We start from the raw sequence: 19,340 nt of genomic DNA, 5'->3' as shown, positions 1-19,340 counted from the left end.
AGAGATGGTAAAAGGATACAAACTTTCTGTTATAAAATAAATATGTTCCAGAGACCTAATGTACATCATGGTAACTATAGTTAATAATAATGTATTATATACTTGAAATTTGCTGAGAGTAGATCTTACATGTTCTCACCACACACACATGAAAGAATTATGTGAGGAGACAAATGTGTTAAATTAGCTTAACTTTGGTAATCATTTCACAGTGTGAACATATATTAAAACATCACCTTGTGTACCTTATATATATATAATTTTATTTTTCAATTATACCTCAGTAAAGCTGGTGGGGTGGGGGAGTGAACACATAGAATGGGAAGAAATATTCACAAATCAGATATCTGATAAGTGACTCAGACTATATAAGGAACTCTTACAACTCAATGATAAAAAAGACAACCAATTTTTAAAATTGGCCAAGAACGTGAATAGACATTTCTCCAAAGACCTACAGAAATGCCAATAAGAGTAATGATTAAGGTCGTGGGTTTTCAAGTCAGACTGTCTCTATTCAAATCTTCATCCACCACTTATTAGCTGTGTGCCCTTAGGCAATGACTGCACTTATCTGTACCTCCGAGGGTCTTCTGTGAGCTGTAAAGGAGTTAATTTGGAAAGTGTCAGGCACATTGGAAACATGAAGAAGTGTTAACTATGGTGGGCTCTCTTTTAGTTGCCATTATAAGTTCAGTCACATTATGGTATGTCACTACCAGATTAGGAATCCAGGGCCTTGGTTCTAGCTCTAGCCTTTTTACTCATTTGCTATGCAAATACACAGCCTTCGCCTCTAAACCGTAGATAATTCTATATATCCTACTTTCCTCCCAAAGTAGTTACAAGAATCAAAAGAGATAATTTAAGAAAAAATGTTTATAAAATTCTCATTTAATTAATGAATAAAATACAAATATTATAATAAACATTATGATTCTTGAATATTACACTAAACAATAACAAAATGCATAACTATTATGCTTTCCTTCTAATAAACTCTATCAAGTTAATCCTATTCTTGTTTGTATCCATTGGTGTACTGAGTAATTTCTTGTACATAATTAGTGCTCAGTAAATGTACGAGAGAACAATTTAATTGAAATATTATAAAATTTGAAATAATATAAATACTTGGATGTTATTTTCCTGAGAGGATGCTACAGAAGATTTAGAATCTAACATCAGTAACCTATGTGATTTATTTTGCTAAAGACAACTTAGAGTCTATGGCCATGCTACCCTGAACACACCTGATCTCATCTGATCTCAGAAGCTAAGCAGGGTCGGGCCTGGTTAGTACTTAGATGGGAGACCATCTAGGGAGACCAGGTGCTGAAGGCATAAAAAAAAAAAAAAAAAAAAAAAAAAGGACAACTTAGATAATCTTTATCACTGTATTTATAGCTCATCAGAATGATAGTTTATAACTTAACATACCTATATCTTTAACCATAAACTTTAGGGGGCCAAGAATTCAATTTATGTTATCAGTAATAAACTGGTAAAAGAACATATAAACACATGTACAGTTAACACCTATATTGTTTCTTTTAAAGACAAAAATGAAGTATGAAAAAGACTTCCAGTCCACAGCCATGCCTCCCTGAACAAGCCTGATCCCATCTGATCTCGGAAGCTAAGCAGGGTCAGGCCTGGTTAGTACTTGGATCGGAGACCACCTTGGAAGACCCAGTGCTGTAGGAATAAAAAATAAATAAATAAAGGATTGTAAGCTGACAAGGGACTTGCAATCTGTGAGGTCAACCAAGGATTGCCCTGCCTAAAAAGAAAAAGAAAAAAAAAAAAAAAAGCTTCCATTCAGATGGCTCTGGTTTTCTCTGTTTTCTCACACACATTGACTCAGAGCTTTGCTATCACCTGCCCAAAGTAAGCCCACTAAATAGACTCCAGTAAGAAAAGAGCATTAAATGATACCAAATGAACAGAAGGAAATGATTCCATCATTGATGAAAATAAATCTTTATGTGCTTGCTTTTATATTAACAAACAAAAATGCTCTGTATTTAAGAAGGAAGCCATTCATATTATCCAGGTAATAAATAACACAGATTAGCCTAAAAACCAAATGATGTAAGGTTCTATTTTAAATAATATGTTTAAATTATAAAGTGTAACTTCTATATGAAGAGCTTTTGAGAAAAGTCTACTTGCTAATTGTCCTAATTGTCTTCTAGAGGTCTCACCAGAGTGCTGGGCAAGAGAGCACCTGGGGAGACCTGGAAATGTGGGTGGGTACAGCAGGTGAATATTTGTAGCTATAAGTTTATATTTTAAGCTGTTAAACTTCAAGGATGAAGAATTAAAAGTGTGAAAATAAGCTGTGACATTCAAAAGAAGCTGTGCTTCCTCTAAAATAGTTTTGATTTCAGAATGTTCTTATTTTCATAATTTAAATCAATGTTCTGTAATCAGTTTTGCACATTTATCTAGTTTAGCTGATGTTTGTTCTGTTCGAAGCTAGACTAAGCTTAGCATTTGCTTATTTACAGTAATAATTAAACCTAGGTTTTGTGACCTTTTTTTAAAAGATATTTCTTGGGCTTATTTTTCTGATTTTTTATTTTAGCAGTGTCAAGTTCAATTCTTTTATGATCATTGTCTTCTCGTATTATTTTTAGTGCCATTCATAGTGAATCCTTTTATTCTAGGTTTTATAAATTTTCAACTGAAATTTCAAATTGGTACATTTCCTGAATTTTAGAAAAACATTTTTCAATCTATTTAGCATTTAAAAACTATAGTCTGTTCCTCATATTTTGTGCAGTTCAATTTTTATTTATGAAATCAGAAATTTGAACCATTAAAACATTTTTTACATATGAACATTGTTGACTTTTGTTGAAATGACCTATATCATGTATGATGACCATTACTAGAATTACTTTTCGTATCTTTTAAAGTATGCTATTACTTTTCTGCCTTTGTTGATTTGTATTGATCTGACTCTATGTGCAGATTATTAAATTATTCATATGAAGTTACTATGTTTCTTGATAAAATGATTTTTTAAATTGACTCTTCATGTCAATTAGAATTAAAAAAACTAGACAGCAGAACAAGTAGAACCACCTAGCTGTTTTTACTGATGCGATTCTTTAGCTTATCCTCAGCCAGTTCATTTTTCTCAGAGCTCTAGTAAAAATTAATGTAAATAAAACTGAGTCATTTATTCTGACCCCTTGTCTTGAGTATTGTCGCTTCATCTTTTTGTTTGTATTTTCTGTTTTCTTTGAAGGTGGTCCTCACAGTTGAGTTTTGTGGTTATTGATATCCTAAATTGAAGTAGCTTTGTTACATGTGTATTTGGAAATTCATATATTTCTGATTAAAAATTGCTATACCAAAGATTCTCAGTTTAGATAATTTTTAAAAAGCATCAAGTTTTGTTTAAATAACATTAAGTTTCATTTAAGTGATTCGTTATTGGAAAGATACTATTTTGAAATTTTCTAGAATAGATTTTCTAAATCCAGTATCTTTGAAGAATAACATCATTTATATAAAGCATTTAATGTGTCAAATAATTTCCTATCCGTTATTGCTTTAAAATATTCTAACAAATGTTCTTATACACATAAATAAGACAAAATGGATTCTATTAATCTAGTCAGATCATTTGGCTTGTAAGGTACAAAACTGAGACTTAAATCAAAGTCTCTAGACTTCTTATTCTTTGTTCTGCCTGCTATACCACACTGCTGCTCTGAATAGGCAATTTGCACCTGCAGCAAATGTGGAACGGTGTATTGGATGTTTCTTAAAAAGTGTTTATTACTTGATGACTTGATTTGTTGATACTACGGATGAGATGCATAGAAGGCTATGTTAACTCAGTCAAGTGAAAAAAAAATGTCAAGTTGTAATTTTCTCTGCAGCAATTGAGCTGTGAGACCAGAGACATAAGATATAATTTTTATCTTTTTTTCAGCTGTATGGAGTGAGATCTTTGTTAATTAAGAGATGAAAAAGCCAAGCCTTCCATGTCAATAAGTTAAAGCATTAAAATTCTATAGCTGTAATGATTTCAGAAATCCACCAGATACAATGGAACACAAAGGAGGAAGTGCTGTTTTCTGTAAGTTCTGGCAAAGCAGAATGGATCCATAGAAGACCTTCCTATCATTTATGCTAAGTCCTGATAGTTGAGCGGGTGTTTTATAAGCTGAAGGGAGTAAGCCTAAGATGCATTCTTAGGTACTTGAGTAAAGCTAGGACAGTGTAAATGGTCATGTGAGTTTTTCTACAGTAGTAATCCTCAAAGTATGGTCGCAGGACCAGCAACATCAAACATTGCTTTGGAATTGTGAAAAATGCGAATTAGTGGAACCCATCCCAGACCTAGTCAATCAGAAAGTCTGGGGGTGGGGTGCAACACTCTATGTTTCAACAAACCTATGATTCTGAGTCATGCTGAAGTTTGAAATTTCTGTTCTGGAGTTACATTGGGAGATAAAAACTATAAGCTAAATATTGTCTTGGGTAAAGCATGCAAATACATTTAGGTTAATATTCAAGAAGTGCCTTATATAACTCAGTGTTGAAATGATCTTTAAAGATATGAGGGAAATTTTGACTCTTAGGTCAGTTTGGGCATATTTGAGAGTACTCATAGGAAGTGATTGTTACTTAATTTATCAAGTAATGAGGCAATTTATTATTAAAGAAAAGGTAGATTGAAGTGTTTATATGTATTAAAGAATACACTTTTAATGTAGGGGAAAAAATAGACAATAATATAAAGAAGAAAATAAAAATTTACCTGTAAATAAGTCTTTTACTAAGAGGTAAATTGCTTAATTTTTTGATGCCGATAATTCCACCACTTTCTCTTTGTAAGACTATTATATTAGTTATAAATAGTACTACCATCTTGGGATCACATAGTTCATATAGATGAGTCTGTTTTTCTAATGATTAAATGTATTTTTTGAATTAGGAATTTTAATGCTTTCATTTATTCGTATAGCTGTTTCATGATTTATTTTTCTACTTTTTGTTAGAAATTAAGATTCCTTGCTATATTTCATTATAATAAATGTGATTAACATTTTTGTATGTAAATGTTTTTCTCCATGTCTGATTATTTCGTTAGTATAGATTCTTAACAATGACTGAGTAAAAGTGTTTGAACATTTTTAAAGCCTTTAATTACCCATTTGTCAATAGAAATGGATATATAACCCAGAGAAAACTATGTTTTTTTGGAGATATCCTACCTTGCATTGGAAGAATTAAGTTAACCTCTAGATATTTTAGAAATAGCCTGTATCTAGTAATATTAGCTACTCTTAAATAGTGTCTAGTATGTTTGTCAAGCATTGTACACATGTGTGGCTGTATATATGAATATGTCTACCTAATCTCACAATAACACTATTAGGTATGTTTGATCCCCATTTTAGATATAAAAAAGTTAAAGTACAGGAAATTTAAGTAATTTGATCAAGATAAAATAGGCAATAAGTGGCAGAGCTAGAATTTAAACCCAGGTCAGACTGGGTTTTTCTTCCTGCTTTGTTCTCCTTTTTTGCAGTCTTTATAGTCTTCATATTGTTAAATTCTGGCAGGATTTTTGTTAAAAGTATAAGATTTGTGCCTTGAAAATAAAATTTGATTTGCAGCCACTGCCAAGAATTATGGTAGTTCTTTCTATAAATTGCCATTTCCAGTGATCCTGTGCCTCAAAAAAGGAAATGATCAGAGACTTATATTTGTTTAGATAATTAGACTTCTAGTTTATAAAGGAAGGTTATTCTCATAACCTATGAATTCATACTTCTATGAATTTATTATATTATATATATTTATTATACTATGGAATTTCAAAAAAACTGGTCCTTAATGTTGTGTTTATTTGGATGAAAAGAGGCATAGACAAAGTATCATTGGGGATTTAAAAATAGCATACAATTATAAGTGTTGGTGTTCTACATTAGTGTTTTTATCAGTTTCTTAGATGCGTGGATATGATTGGGTAAGAAGATGAAAGAAACACATTGAACACAGGAGACAAATCTTGTCAAATATGAAGTTGAAAATAGAGAACGTATAAGCCTTCAACTTTTTATTTATGAAATTGGCTTAATTCTTTAGTACGGAGATATTTTCTGAGACTTGTGTTTTTAAATTTTACATAGAGTAAATCTGATTTTTTGGTGGAGAAAAGTGCCTACTCACTCTTTAAATAACTGAGAAAGTGGACAGGATGGTTTTCTATTAAAAATTTATTGGGATGGGGGCAGGAAATGGTATAGATGATAGAGGCTCTGTTCATCTGTCTGGCAACCAAATTAGAGTTGTGACAGAAACAAGGAGCAAACAGCAAAGAAAAATTGCCTAGGATCTAGATGAACAAGCCATACAGCTAAGGAGAAATCTAAGAAATCACCCTGCAATGGCAGAAAGTAGGACAGGGCGAGGACATGGGCTGCCCAGTTTCGAGCTACTGAGTAAGACGGAGCATGCGGCAGCGGCAGCACCAACCGCCTCTTAAAGGGCCGGTGTCCGCAAGCAGACTCACAGTGACAGACCTGCTCGCTCTAAGCGCCAAAGCCAATTTGGCTGCTCAGGGAGCACCAGGAGAACACTGAGTTGTCGTAGTGAGGTGAGACTCACTCTATACAGAAGTAGCTGCAGTATTCATCGTTCCTCTCTTGAGCCTTTCCCTCCCCTAATGCGCAGTCTCAGCACTGCCATAGCAGAAATGTCCTCAAACTGGATAACAGGTCTCTCTGCCCAGAGGATTCCCTGAAACCCCACCTCCCCCAACTCTTGGCCCCACCCAAGCCACATCCAGGTGTATTCTCAGCTACTCAAGTGTTCCTTACTGACCTGGGCCTAGACTCACGGTGGTGGCAGCTGGCCTCAGTTTATGGTGTGGCCTTTTGAGTCAGCTATAAGCACAGCACCTGTGGATTGCTTGCTGAATCTTAATGCATGGCCCCAAGAAGCACAGGCTTGGGCTAAATTTGACCTCCAGCTGAACCCCACTCAGAACTGTGCCACTGGACACCTACTACACAAAGCTGTACTAACAAGACTGGAAGACTTAGGAGTTTTGCTTAGTACATAGAAAGAGACACAGAAAGGCAGCTCAATGAGCTTACGAGAAGAGCAGATAAATTCAGTGAGAACTTCAACAGACAGATAAAACATAAAAATGGAAATTATAAAAGGGAACCAGTCAGAAATGAAGAACACATTAACTGAAATGAGAAGTATATTAAATGGGAATAAAACAAAGTGAATAAAGAAGAGGATCAAATGACCTGGAGAAAGCCAAGGACCAGCAATCAGAATGGCAAGAAAAAAGAAGCCAAGACTATAATAATAATGTAAGGAGCCTATGGAACACTATTAAAGGTAAAAATATCCATGTCATCAGAGTACCTACAGGAAAAGAAGATGTTGAACAGCTATTTGAAGAAATAATGATAAAAACTTCCCTAACCTGGTGAAGGAAATAGATATAAAACCCCAGGAAGCTCAGAGAGTACCCAGAAAAATGAACCCAAAGAGACCACACCAAAGACACATCATAATTAAAATGCTAGAGGTTAAATACAAAGAGAGAATCTTAACAGTAGCAAGTAAAAAGCAGTTAATTACCTACAAGGGAGCACCCATAAGAATGGCAGCTGATTTCTCAAAAGAAACCATGCAGGACAGAAGAACTTGGCACAAAATATTCGATGTGATGAAAACACGGGATCTACAACCATCAGTACTTTATCCAGCAAAGCTATCATTTAGAGTTGAAGGACAAATAAAGAGCTTCCCAGATCAAAAAGAAGAAAGCTAAAGGAATTCTTGAACACCAAGCCCATATTATAGGAATTGTTGGTAGGACTTCTTTAGGAAGAAAAAACATGTATCAAAAACAGGAATAAAGAATGATAACAACTACATTCCTATCAACAAGTACCTCAAATGGAAAAGAATTAAGTGCTCCAACCAAAAGACAGGGAAGCTAAATGGATATGAAAACAAAACCCCTACGTATACTGCCTACAAGAGATTCACTTCAGATTAAAAGACACACACAGACTAAAAGGAAGGAGATAGAAAAAGATATTGCCTTGATGGACCTAGAGGATATTGCACTGAGTGAAGTAAGTCATACAGAGAAAGACAAGTACTACATGATTTCATGTACATGTGGAATCTAAAGAACAATATAAGCAATAACAAAAAAAATGGAAACAAACTCAGATATAGAGAATATTTTGAGGGTTACTACACGGATAGGGATTGGGGGGCACTGTGAAAAAGGGCAAAGGGATTAAGAAGTACAAATGGATAGATACAAAATAGTCATGGAAAGATAAAGTATAGCTTAAGGAAAATAGTCAACAATGTAAAAAATATGTAAGAGAGAAGAGAGGTGACATGATTTAATAGGGTGACCACTTCGTGAGTTACATAATCTCTAATCATTAAGCTGTACAAATGAAACTAATGTATTATTGTATACCAACTATAATTTTAAAAAAAACTCATTGAATTGAACAATGTAAATGAGCAACTAATTTTCTATTATACTTCAAAAAAGCTGGTGAAAAAAAATTCAAAAAAATAAAATAGTTCTCTCAAAATTAAAAAAAGGGAACCATGACCGTAAATTAACTGAACATAATATCTATTTTTATTATAGAAACATTAAATTTCTACACATTACCCATTTTTTTACATTACTCATTTGCTTTTATAAATCTATTATTTGACTTAAACCTATTCTGCAAAAATGCCAATAAATTGTATAAATAATAGTTTTTAAAACTAGGAACAATATGTTTTATGATAAACAATACTAAATCTGAGTTGCATGAACTGTTAACTTATAATTTGTTTTAATGTTTAGCTTAAAGTAAAACCCAAACCAACCACCTGCTAATGAAAAAAAAAAAAAAAAAAAGGAAAGAAGGAATGAAGGGGAAAGGAGGAAGAAAAGACAATTCTTTTTGTTTTCTTTTGGGTACTACATTAATTCCATTAATCAATTAATCCCCTTTGCCACCCATCACAGGTTTATAGGTCTTCTTCCCAGACAGTAAACAAGCAGATAGATCTTAGTTTATGATTTGGACTAAATACTGTTTTTTAAAGGGGTTTATGGTGATCTCCATGTCAGTCACAATTGTCCCTTTCAGCATATCCAGTGTAAAATATTCTTGATTTAATTAGTTGCTAGACACAAAAAAAAAAATTTGAGGAGGCTTAACTAGTAGAAAAAGAAAAGTAAGTATCTCTCATAAACCTCATAGTTTCTGAAAACAAGTTGCTAACAGGGTATTTCACAATGTGACAGTGTTTAATAGTGCTTGTAATGTTAACCTTTGACAGTGATAGAAAATGAAAAGATGTCTTAATTGGTTTTCCTTCTCTCATCTCTAGAAAAAATTTTAAAAGTCTATTGTTTCCTGTTACTTGAGTTGCATACATAACATTTTCAAGTAATATATATATGAGAAGTAGATATGGTTCTTAATGCAAAGCATATGTGTTTGGGCAGTCATTTCTGTTTTCAGAAAACATTTTGACAAATTATCATTTTTATTGAACATATAATATTACCTACATATTAAAGAAAAAAGGTTTCTACAAGAAACCCTAGTACTTGGATTTCACTGAAGAATGCTACTTTCTAGATTTTTTGTGTATTTCATTCATGGGTGTTACTCCCATATTTTAGCCTGTCCTGCCACCAGGGCTGCCAACTTCTCAGGGGTACTCAAAGTGTTTACTAGAAAGTAAATGCATATTCTTCAGATTCCTTAAATAGAAGAATCAGTGTGAGTCTGATATCATGACAGTGTTAACTGATGTTATTGTTCGTATATGTAATTATCAAGTGAGGTTTAACACCTTAGGTTTGTTTTTATTTTCAGTTGATCTTTGATCTTCAGGAAAGCCAGTTAAACATGCTATAATATTGATCCATACATGCTCTGTAAACTTGCTTTTTGGTCATCACATAACATTTGTGGCAATAAGATAAATAGAAAGATGATTATAAAGTCCACACCAATCAATATTGGCCTGCAGTGTAAAAAGAAATTGAGAGGTCATACTACCTAGAGAAATAATGTTGGTACCATGGATATGGATGTTTAAAAACTCTAACCTCCTTTGCTTGCTAATAATGGAAAGTGAACGTGAATTTTTTCTGCAGAGACTTGATGATGTGGTGGTGTGACATATTTGCTTATCACATTAAATCTAAATAATTGTCATTACTACCAGGCAGCCCCTTGAGTGCTTCATGCATTCGCTTCCTTGTATCTTCATATACCCTGACCAATAGGGCCCCTCATCTGCCTTCTTGTCCTGGGAAGCCTTCCCTAACTCCAAAGGGATTGATTACTCCCAGAGGGTCTTCCATCTGGGTATCATATCCCAGTAACATCCTTTTCCTTCGTAGTAAAACTGTCTATTCAGTTCTCTTTTCTCTGATTGGATTCCCAGTTCCCTAGCCCAGTGCCTGGCACATCATAGGTGGTCAGTAAAAAGAGAGTAAAATAAACAAATGTACCTACATATGGATTTTAAGGTTTTTCCCATATCCACTAACCTTGCAGATACATTTTATATACATATGTTATTTGAATTATTTTCCCAGATCATGTGAGTGTAAAAAGTTATATCTGTGTCTAAAATTTCAGACATCCCATATTATGCCAAGTCATACTTTAAACCTCCTTCAGCTTCCATAATTCAGAAATTATGATCCTTTGGATCTAGTTAAAATAATGCTTACCTGCGTAGTTATATTTGGAAGATAAAGGGGAATTATGAACATATGTGAAATTTAAACAAGATTTCAAAAAAGTATGTTTATCTTAAATCAGAGAATTAGTTATATTCAAATCCCAGTACTGTTTATACAGAAACAAGAGAGAACAAATTAGTGGTTGGCAGAGGTGGGATGGGTGGGCAAAATGGGTAGAGGGGGGTCGAAAGGTACAGAGTTCCAATTATAAAACAAATAAGTCATGGGAATGTAATGTACAGCATGGAGACTACAGTTAATAACAATTTATTGCATATTTGAAAGTGGCTAAGGATAGATTTTAAAAGTCCTCATCACAAAAATAAAAGTATTTGTAACTAGGTATGGTGACACATGTTAACTAGACTTATTGCGGTGATCATTTTGCAATATATACAAATATTGAAGGATTATGTCTTATACCTGAAAGGAATAGACTGTTAGATAGTAGTACCCCGCCCCCAACCTGCAGTTTTACTTTATCCGATTTTAGTTACCCAAAGTCAAAGGCGGTCTGAAAATATTAAACTGAAAATTTGAGAAGTAAACAATTCACAAGTTTTAAATTATATGCCTTTCCGAGTAGTAATGCAAGACAATCCATTCGGATGTGGAAAAAAATATTAGAATGTCTTTTCATCTCATTTTAATGTCTATTTTTGTGAAGGATTTATAATTCCAATGGAAATACATGCATATAATTTATAAATATATTAGTAGCATACAGTCAAAATTTTGAAATTTAAGTGTGGAGTCCACTGACATAAAGAATGGTCCAGACTTAAATCATACTTACATTATGACCTACCACTCACTAGGTGATAAAAAGAAGCATTTCTAAAGTAAGTTCTTATCTCTGTTAGAGCCCCAGAACTGAGCCAAAGCACCACTTCTACTTTAGGTTTCCCTTCTTTTGAGCAAAGTTAACAACACTGACATACATGTGAAAGTGCTATTTTTAAAAATGGAAAATTATTCAGCGACATTTTAAAAGTTAGAATTTTTTTTTGATGTTTGTAACGATTTGTTTAATTGTATATAAAAGAGATCCACATTAATGGTTACTAAGTAAATCTATGATTTTTTAAAATCTACCTGTTTGGGATGAAACTGTATATCACCTCTATAATTTCCTAGAATCTGGAAACTTGGGTCAGTTCTAACTTTGCTTCCAAGGCAGAGGGCCGGGTGAGTAAACAGAAATGCTTGTGATGTTGTAAAATGATACACATTTAATTAAAGATGTTCACTCCAACTGCATCACTTAGTTTTCTGTTTTGAAGAAGGCTAGAATGTTCATTTAGTGTTTATATTTGTAAATTGCTTATCAACTAAATTTATTTTTCCCCCATTTGAAACTGAAAGAGTTATATTTCCATTAAAGAGGTTCTCTGCCAGGTCAAGCTTCTTTGTCAGATTACTATGAATTGTACAATTTCAAAGTTAATTTTTATCAAGAATGTTTTAAATATTTTCATATAAAATTGAATATTCAATATTGAAAAATGTAGAAGAAAATAAAGGAGTAATTAGCACTAAAGGGATCTACATTTCTAGGAGGCAAATATTAAAATATGGAGCATTATAATAATTGAGGAGCATGAAGGGGGTAGGGGTCAGGACACTGTACATCCTACAACACTTAAGACAGCCATGCAGGAGAAAGTGTTCTGTGTTGTACTTCATTGCTCTCAGATATCACATCTGACATTTGTGTAGATGAAGAATCTGTTTTTTAAAAGTCGTCTCAGCCTAAAAACTAGTGTCATTTTGTATATAACAAAATATTTTTTTGCATTGTTTTAATATGCTTATGGTATTTGAGTCTCTAATAGCATCAGTCTACATTTATAGCTCTTAATTAATGGTGATCTAAATATGGATAAAAATACATGACTACTTCATATATCAAGTTCTGGTGACTGAGCATTGACATATCAAAATACGTATAATTTTATTAAAATATGGAGTGTTAGACTTTAATAACTAATAAAAATACTAGCATTGTAATAAAGATTAGCAAGGAAGTTGAAATACTTTAAGACACCTTCAAATCTACCTATAAATAAGAGAGAAATGGAGGAAAATGAGCAAAAACACCAAGAGTATAATACTTGAAATGGTGGGTACGTTTGTATATTTACCTAATATAGTTGCAACTAGAGCAGTCCAAATATATTAATGGTTTTTTATTTATTCTGATGGAATAATCCTACATCCCACATGGGTTTGTTTTCTTTGTCAAATAGAGATCAGAAAAATTGGCCCCTTTTGTGTTCGCATATGTGTGTGGAAATTACGCTCCCTTTGCAGGCGCTATGGCTCATAATTAGCTATGTGGGCCCTGCCAAGGAGGCAGAGAACAGAGTTATTGAAATCAGTGAAATAACTCTCTTTTGAGAAAGGTCTTCTATTAAGTAAAGAATACATCTTTTTTTAGACATAAACTAAATAGATTAGTAGAAGGTTGAGCTCATTAAAATAGCTTTGAAAGTCATGTTAATTTTTTTTGTAGTCGAGAAGAAAGCTAATAAGTTTTCACTTAGTCGGAGTTATTCTCTGTTTTAGTTGGAACTTAATGGCCTTAAACTAGACTTCGTATTGAACATAACATAGTTCTAATATTGGTATGTTTATCTGTAAACTGAAAGATTCTAAATATGCACAAAATCTTTTACCTAGTGCTTTCTTCTTAATTTAGTTATTAAAATAATACTGCCTTATCGTATTTTTTTAAACTAACTTGAATGGAAAAGCTGGAACTTTATGACATCTTTCATCCATCTGTCTGTATGCAGCATATTTGCACTTGTACCCACAGTGCTGGACACTATGCCCCAACCCTACTCTCTTATTTTCTGGTATCCTCTTCTTGCTGACCCACTCTTTGTCTCTACTTCTGTCTCTGTCTTTCTATCTCTCACAAATTTTTTCTTATTTTGGGGTTACTATACCTGTAGTCTATAGGCTTAAAATGTTATATTGCAAGTTTGCATTTGAATAGATCATATGGAAATAGGCTAGACACCAAGGAATTTGTCTAGATTAGGGTAAACGACAATCTTGTAGAAAACATAAGCGCTAGTTCTTGAACAAGAATCATAGGATTACAAGCTTTACATATAATTACATGTTGTGCATGTTAGAGAGGTAAGTTGAGCCTAGAACATATTGCATGAAGTCATATGAGGCATTTTATCTTTAAGCAGGTAGATTTGCATAACGGAAATTTTACATAAAGCCCAAAGTTATGTTTGCACAGCTAGAACTGATAACTGGGAATTAGATATTGGTCATTTTGTTAATATAGGTGTTTTTCCTTAATAAAGGAAATTCTTAAAGACTAGAACCCTCACAAGTTTAAATCCACTAGAGTGATTTGGGGGGATTTTTTTAAAGACTGAATAATATTACAGGACTTTCATTATATTTTTAATTAAACTTTTTTATTTTGAGATAATTGTAGATTTACATGTAGTTGTAAGAATCAATATAGACAGATCATTTGTCTCCTTTTTACCCAGCTTCCCTCAGTGTCAGTGTCTCCTAAAATTATGCTATATTATTACAACCAGAGTATCAATGCTGATACAGTCAAAATACAAAATAATTCCATGACCACAAGTATCATTCATGCTGCCATTTTATAGTTGTCAACTTCCCTCTCTTTCCTTCTTTCCCCCTTGTCCTTCACTCTGGCAGCTACTAATGTGTTCTTTGTCTTTAGGAATTTTTTTATTTTTTTACTCAGTATAAGTCCCTAGAATTCATCCACATTGTTATGTGTATCAAGAGTTCATTCCTTTTTATTGCTGAATAGTATTCTGTGGTATGGATTTAACAGTTTAACTATTCACTCACTGATGGCATTTAGGTTGTTTCATTTAGGTTATAAATGAAGCTACTATGAACATTCCTATGTAGGTTTTTATATAAACGTAAGTTTCCACCTCTCTGGGATAAATGCCCAGGAGTACAGTGGGTTATATGGTAGTTGCATGTTTATTTCACTTAGCATAAAGTCCTCCAGGTTTATCCATATCCATGTTGTTGCAAATGATAGGATTTCCTTCTTTATATGCCTAAATGGTATTCCATTGTGTGTGTGTGTGTGTGTGACATTTTCTTTATCCATTCATCTGTCCACAAACAAAGATTGTTTCCATATCTTGGCTATTTCAAATAAGGTTGCATTGAACATGGGGGTACAGATCTCTTCAAGATCCTGATGTCATTTCCTTTGGATAAATTCCCAGAAGTAGGATTACTGGATCATATGGTAGTTCTGTTGTAAAATTTTCAATGAACCTCTACTGTACCGGTTTGCATTTCCATCAAAAGTATATAAGGTTTCCCTTTTCTCCTCACCCTCAACAACGCTTTTTTTTTCTTTTGTCTTTTTGATAATAGCCTTTATAATAGCTATATGAGGTGATATCTTGTTATAATTTCGATTTGCATTTTCCTGATGATTTAGTGATGTTGAGCATCTTTTCACGTACCTGTTGACCATTTGCTTGTCTTCTTCTGAAGCATGTCTATTTAGATCCTCTGACCATTTTTTAATCAGATTATTTGGGTTTTTACTATTGAGTTATATGAGTCCTTATATATCTTGCGTATTAATCGCTTATCAGATGTATGGTTTGCAAACCTGGCTGGAGCTGGATCATGGACTGATTTAGGATCAAAATTTGGAACTGAAGTCTGTAGACCTGTTACCTGAGGCACTGGGAGGGGCATGGCTCCTTTCGAGTCCCCTGGCAGATGATTCTGGTGGCAGGAGCAAGGCCAAGTGGGGCTTGTAGCCCCATCCAAAAGGGATGAGACTGGTTTCCAAGTGTGTAGACAGGACCACAGTTGACATATCTGCCACCTAGACATAGTCCTGCCTTCTCAAAACAGCCTTCCTCTGTCTTGGGCTCCACCAGGTCTCCTACCTAAATCCCACTTCTACCACAAAGGCACTTTTGTTCATAAAAGGCTACCAAATTATTGTTAGTGTGAGGGATATGAACAGGATCCTCCTATTCTGTCATCTTGGTAATGTCCCATATAAGCTTATATATATATATATCTGCAAAAAAAAAAAAAAAAAAAATCCTGCTGGGATTTTTATGGGAATTACTTTAAATCTATGTATCCATTTGGGGAAATTGGCATCTTTATGACCTTGAGTCTTTCAGTCCATAAATATGGCACATCCATTTATTAAGATCTTCTTTCATTTATTTCATCAGTGTTTTATAGCTTCAGCATACAAGTCATATACAAGTTTTGTTAGTTTTACATCAAAGATTTTTTTTGTCGTTTGTTTATTTTTGCTATTATAAATTATTTCGATCTTTAGTTTTGGTGTCCTCATATTTATTGATGTTATATAGAAATACACTTGATTTTCATGTATGCTGTGATCTTGCTGAACTCACTTATTAGTTTATTAGTTATTTTGTTGATTCTTTGTAATTTTCCATACAGGCAATCATATCATCTGAAAATAGGGATAGTTTTCTTTTTTCTTTTTTTGATCTGTATGGTTTTCTGCCCCACCCCCTTTATTGCACTGGCAAGAACTTCCAGTCCTATTTTGATTGAAAGTGATGAGAGCAGACATAGTTGCTTTGTTTCCCACCTTAGATGGAACGCATTCATTCTCTCACTATTAATTATAATGTTAGCTGTAGTATTTTTGTAGATGCTCTTTATCAGGTTGAACAAGTCCTCTATTTCTGATTTTCTGGGTTTATTGTTATGAATAAGTGTTGAATGTTGTAAAATTTTTCCTACATTAATTGATAAGATCATATAACTTCTTTTGCCTTCAATATGGTGGAAGTAATTTTCAAATATTAAAATATTTCAAATATTGCTTAAGTGCAAAGCCTTGCATCCCTAGAATTAACCTCACTTTGTCATGTTGTATAATTCCCTTTATGTATTTCTGAATTCCATTTGCTAATATTTTGTTAAGTGTTTCTGCATCTCTATTCCTGAGGTATGTTAGTCTGTAGTGTTCTTTCATTTTTTTTTTTTTGTCTTTCTTTCTGTAGCGATATCCTCTGTTTTGTTCTTGATATTGGCAATTTGTGTCCTCTCTGTTTTTCCTTTTTTATCATTTGTATCAGTTATATCAAAAGGCAATTCTTATTGCATTTTTCCCCTGTGTTTGATTTCTGTTATTTATTATTTATTCCTTCTCTTTGCTCTATATATGTTTATATTTTGCTGTTTTTTTTCTCCAGATATTTGAAGAAAGAGCTTTAGAGTACTGATTTTAGACTTTCCTTCTTTTCTAGTTTAAGCTTTAAGTGATATAAAATTTCCTGTCAGTATTGCTTTCACTGTTTCCCACGAATTTTGATATATTAAATTTTTATTTTCACTAAATGCTTTTTTCACTTCTTCTTTGACCCATGGATAACTTAAAAGTGTATTATTTTGTTTCTAAGTGTTTGGAGATTTTCCTGTTATCTTTCCCTTGATTTTTATTTTGATTTTATTGTGATCAAAGAGCACATTCAATGATTTCAGTTCTTTTAACTTTGTTGAGGTTCCTCTTATGGCCCATAACATGGTTTCTCCTGGAATATGTTTTGTGGGCTCCTAAATAGAATATTTATTCTGCCGTTGTTTGGTTGAGTGTTCTATAAATGTCAGTTAGATCCTGTCAATTGTTTGAATGTTGTTGCATTCTCCTGTATCACTTTGTCTGGTTTATCTTGCAAATGTTGAGAGAGGGATGTTCTTGTCTCCAACTTTAACTGTGAATCTGTTGACTTTTGCTTTCAGTTTCATTAGTTTTTGTTTTATGTAATTTGAATCTATGTTATTTGGGGCATACACATTTAAGATTGTTATGTCTTCTTGGTGGTTTGACCCTTTCATAATTATTTAATGTCCCTCTCTGCCTCTGATTATCTTCTTTGCTCTGAAGCCTGTTTCATCTGATAATAATATTCCTCCCCTGCTATATTTGTATTAATGTTTACATGATATATTTTTCCCATCTTTTTACTTTCATCTTACCTCTTTCTTTATATTTTCTTATAGACATCATGTAGATGGATCCTGTTTTACAATCCACTCTTCTAATATCTTTTAATTGGTATATTTTAACCACTTACACATAGTGCAATTATTATTGATATATTAAGGCTTAAGTCTACCTTTTTATTTTTTGTTTATTCTTTATTGTTCTCTCCCTGTTTTTCATTTCTCTGATTTCTTTTTCCTGGCTTTATGTGGGTTGCTTGAATGTTTTTTAGAATTTTATTTTAATTTATAATGTTTTTGAGCATATCTCTTTTTATAGCTATTCTGTTGGTTGCTCTAGGCATTAAATTGTATATACATAACTTATCACAGTCTACTGGGTTGTCATTTTGCCAATTTGTGTGAAGTGTAGAAACCTTACCTTTTTTTTTTTTTACATGATGCACAAAGAATTATTTTTAAAGCATTACAGAGAGAAACAAATATATGGAATACAAATATAAGACCAGCCAACCAGCTAATAAAATATACCCACTTACAATATTATATATTTACAAAGCCTTCTCAAATTTCATACCCCACCAGGCTAATATGAGTGTACCAGGAGAGACAGAACATCAGAATTATAGATTGTTAAGACCTTATTGTTCATTCATCTAGTTCCTTTGAGGCATGAGATTTTATTTTGATAAACACAAAACAAAGAATGTGCCAGCATCTAAACTTAGGTCAATCAACTGAATATTTCTCCTCTGCTTGGCCCAATTCCTTTAGCATCTCACACTCCATTAGACCTCTCTTCTGTGACTTGCTTCCCTGAGGGCCTAAGACGTGTTAACATGCTAGGGTCTGGTGACCCACAAGACTGGAAACAAGCTTAAAACAACTGAACACTTGTTGCAGGTCAATTTAGCTTGTTTAAAACAATCTCTTCCTGGATGTCTGTTGCAAGTGGTGTAAGTGTGTGAGTAGCCATGCACCTCACACTTGCTCTACATTATCAATGCCTGGCTACTCCCTGACAACACCCAACCTAATTCTTGTGCCTACCGCAAAGGGAAGAGATGTGAATGGAGGCTAACTAAAAGTTCTTATTCATTCTGGTCAACTGACTCTTTTCTAATTAATCATTAAAAATATCTACTCTAAGGGATAATGAACACCTCATTGCTAGGACTCAAAATTTATAAAAACTGCAAAAACAGAGAGGACACAAATTGCCAATATCAAAGCTGGAAGCCTTACTTCTTATACCCTATTACTCTCTTTATTTATAATACGATTGTCTTAAATATTTTCACTGCATATGTTTAGAACCATATCAGTGTTATAATTTTGCTTCAACTCCAAATAAAATTTCAAAAACTCGACAGTAGAAATGTCTATTACATTTGCCTATATTTTTTCCATTTTTTTTTTTCTTTCCACAAATTTAAACCTATCTCCACTGCTCTGAGAGAAGTGGAGAGGAATAGGGGGCTTGTTACTGCCAGGTGGAGGTAGAAGTTCAGATTTCCCACTTGGCTTTCATTGATACCTGTGAGAGAATGAACTC

General features: G+C 33.3%; 1 protein-coding gene, 1 non-coding gene and 1 pseudogene across 2 annotated transcripts in view; all 3 read left to right on the top strand.

Annotated features, from left to right (window-relative positions):
• SPIDR (scaffold protein involved in DNA repair) overlaps positions 1–19,340 on the top strand; it is a 379,872-nt gene that overhangs the window by 266,026 nt on the left and 94,506 nt on the right.
• LOC118612235 lies at positions 1,226–1,344 on the top strand. The gene has a single exon (XR_004954803.1). It is a non-coding gene; the product is annotated as a 5S ribosomal RNA (ribosomal RNA).
• Positions 1,589–1,707, top strand: LOC118612239 (annotated as a pseudogene).

The sequence above is a fragment of the Rousettus aegyptiacus genome, unplaced genomic scaffold, assembly GCF_014176215.1.
Source record: "Rousettus aegyptiacus isolate mRouAeg1 unplaced genomic scaffold, mRouAeg1.p scaffold_m13_p_15, whole genome shotgun sequence".
NCBI lineage: Eukaryota > Metazoa > Chordata > Mammalia > Chiroptera > Pteropodidae > Rousettus > Rousettus aegyptiacus.
This window is presented reverse-complemented; position numbering and strand designations above follow the sequence as displayed.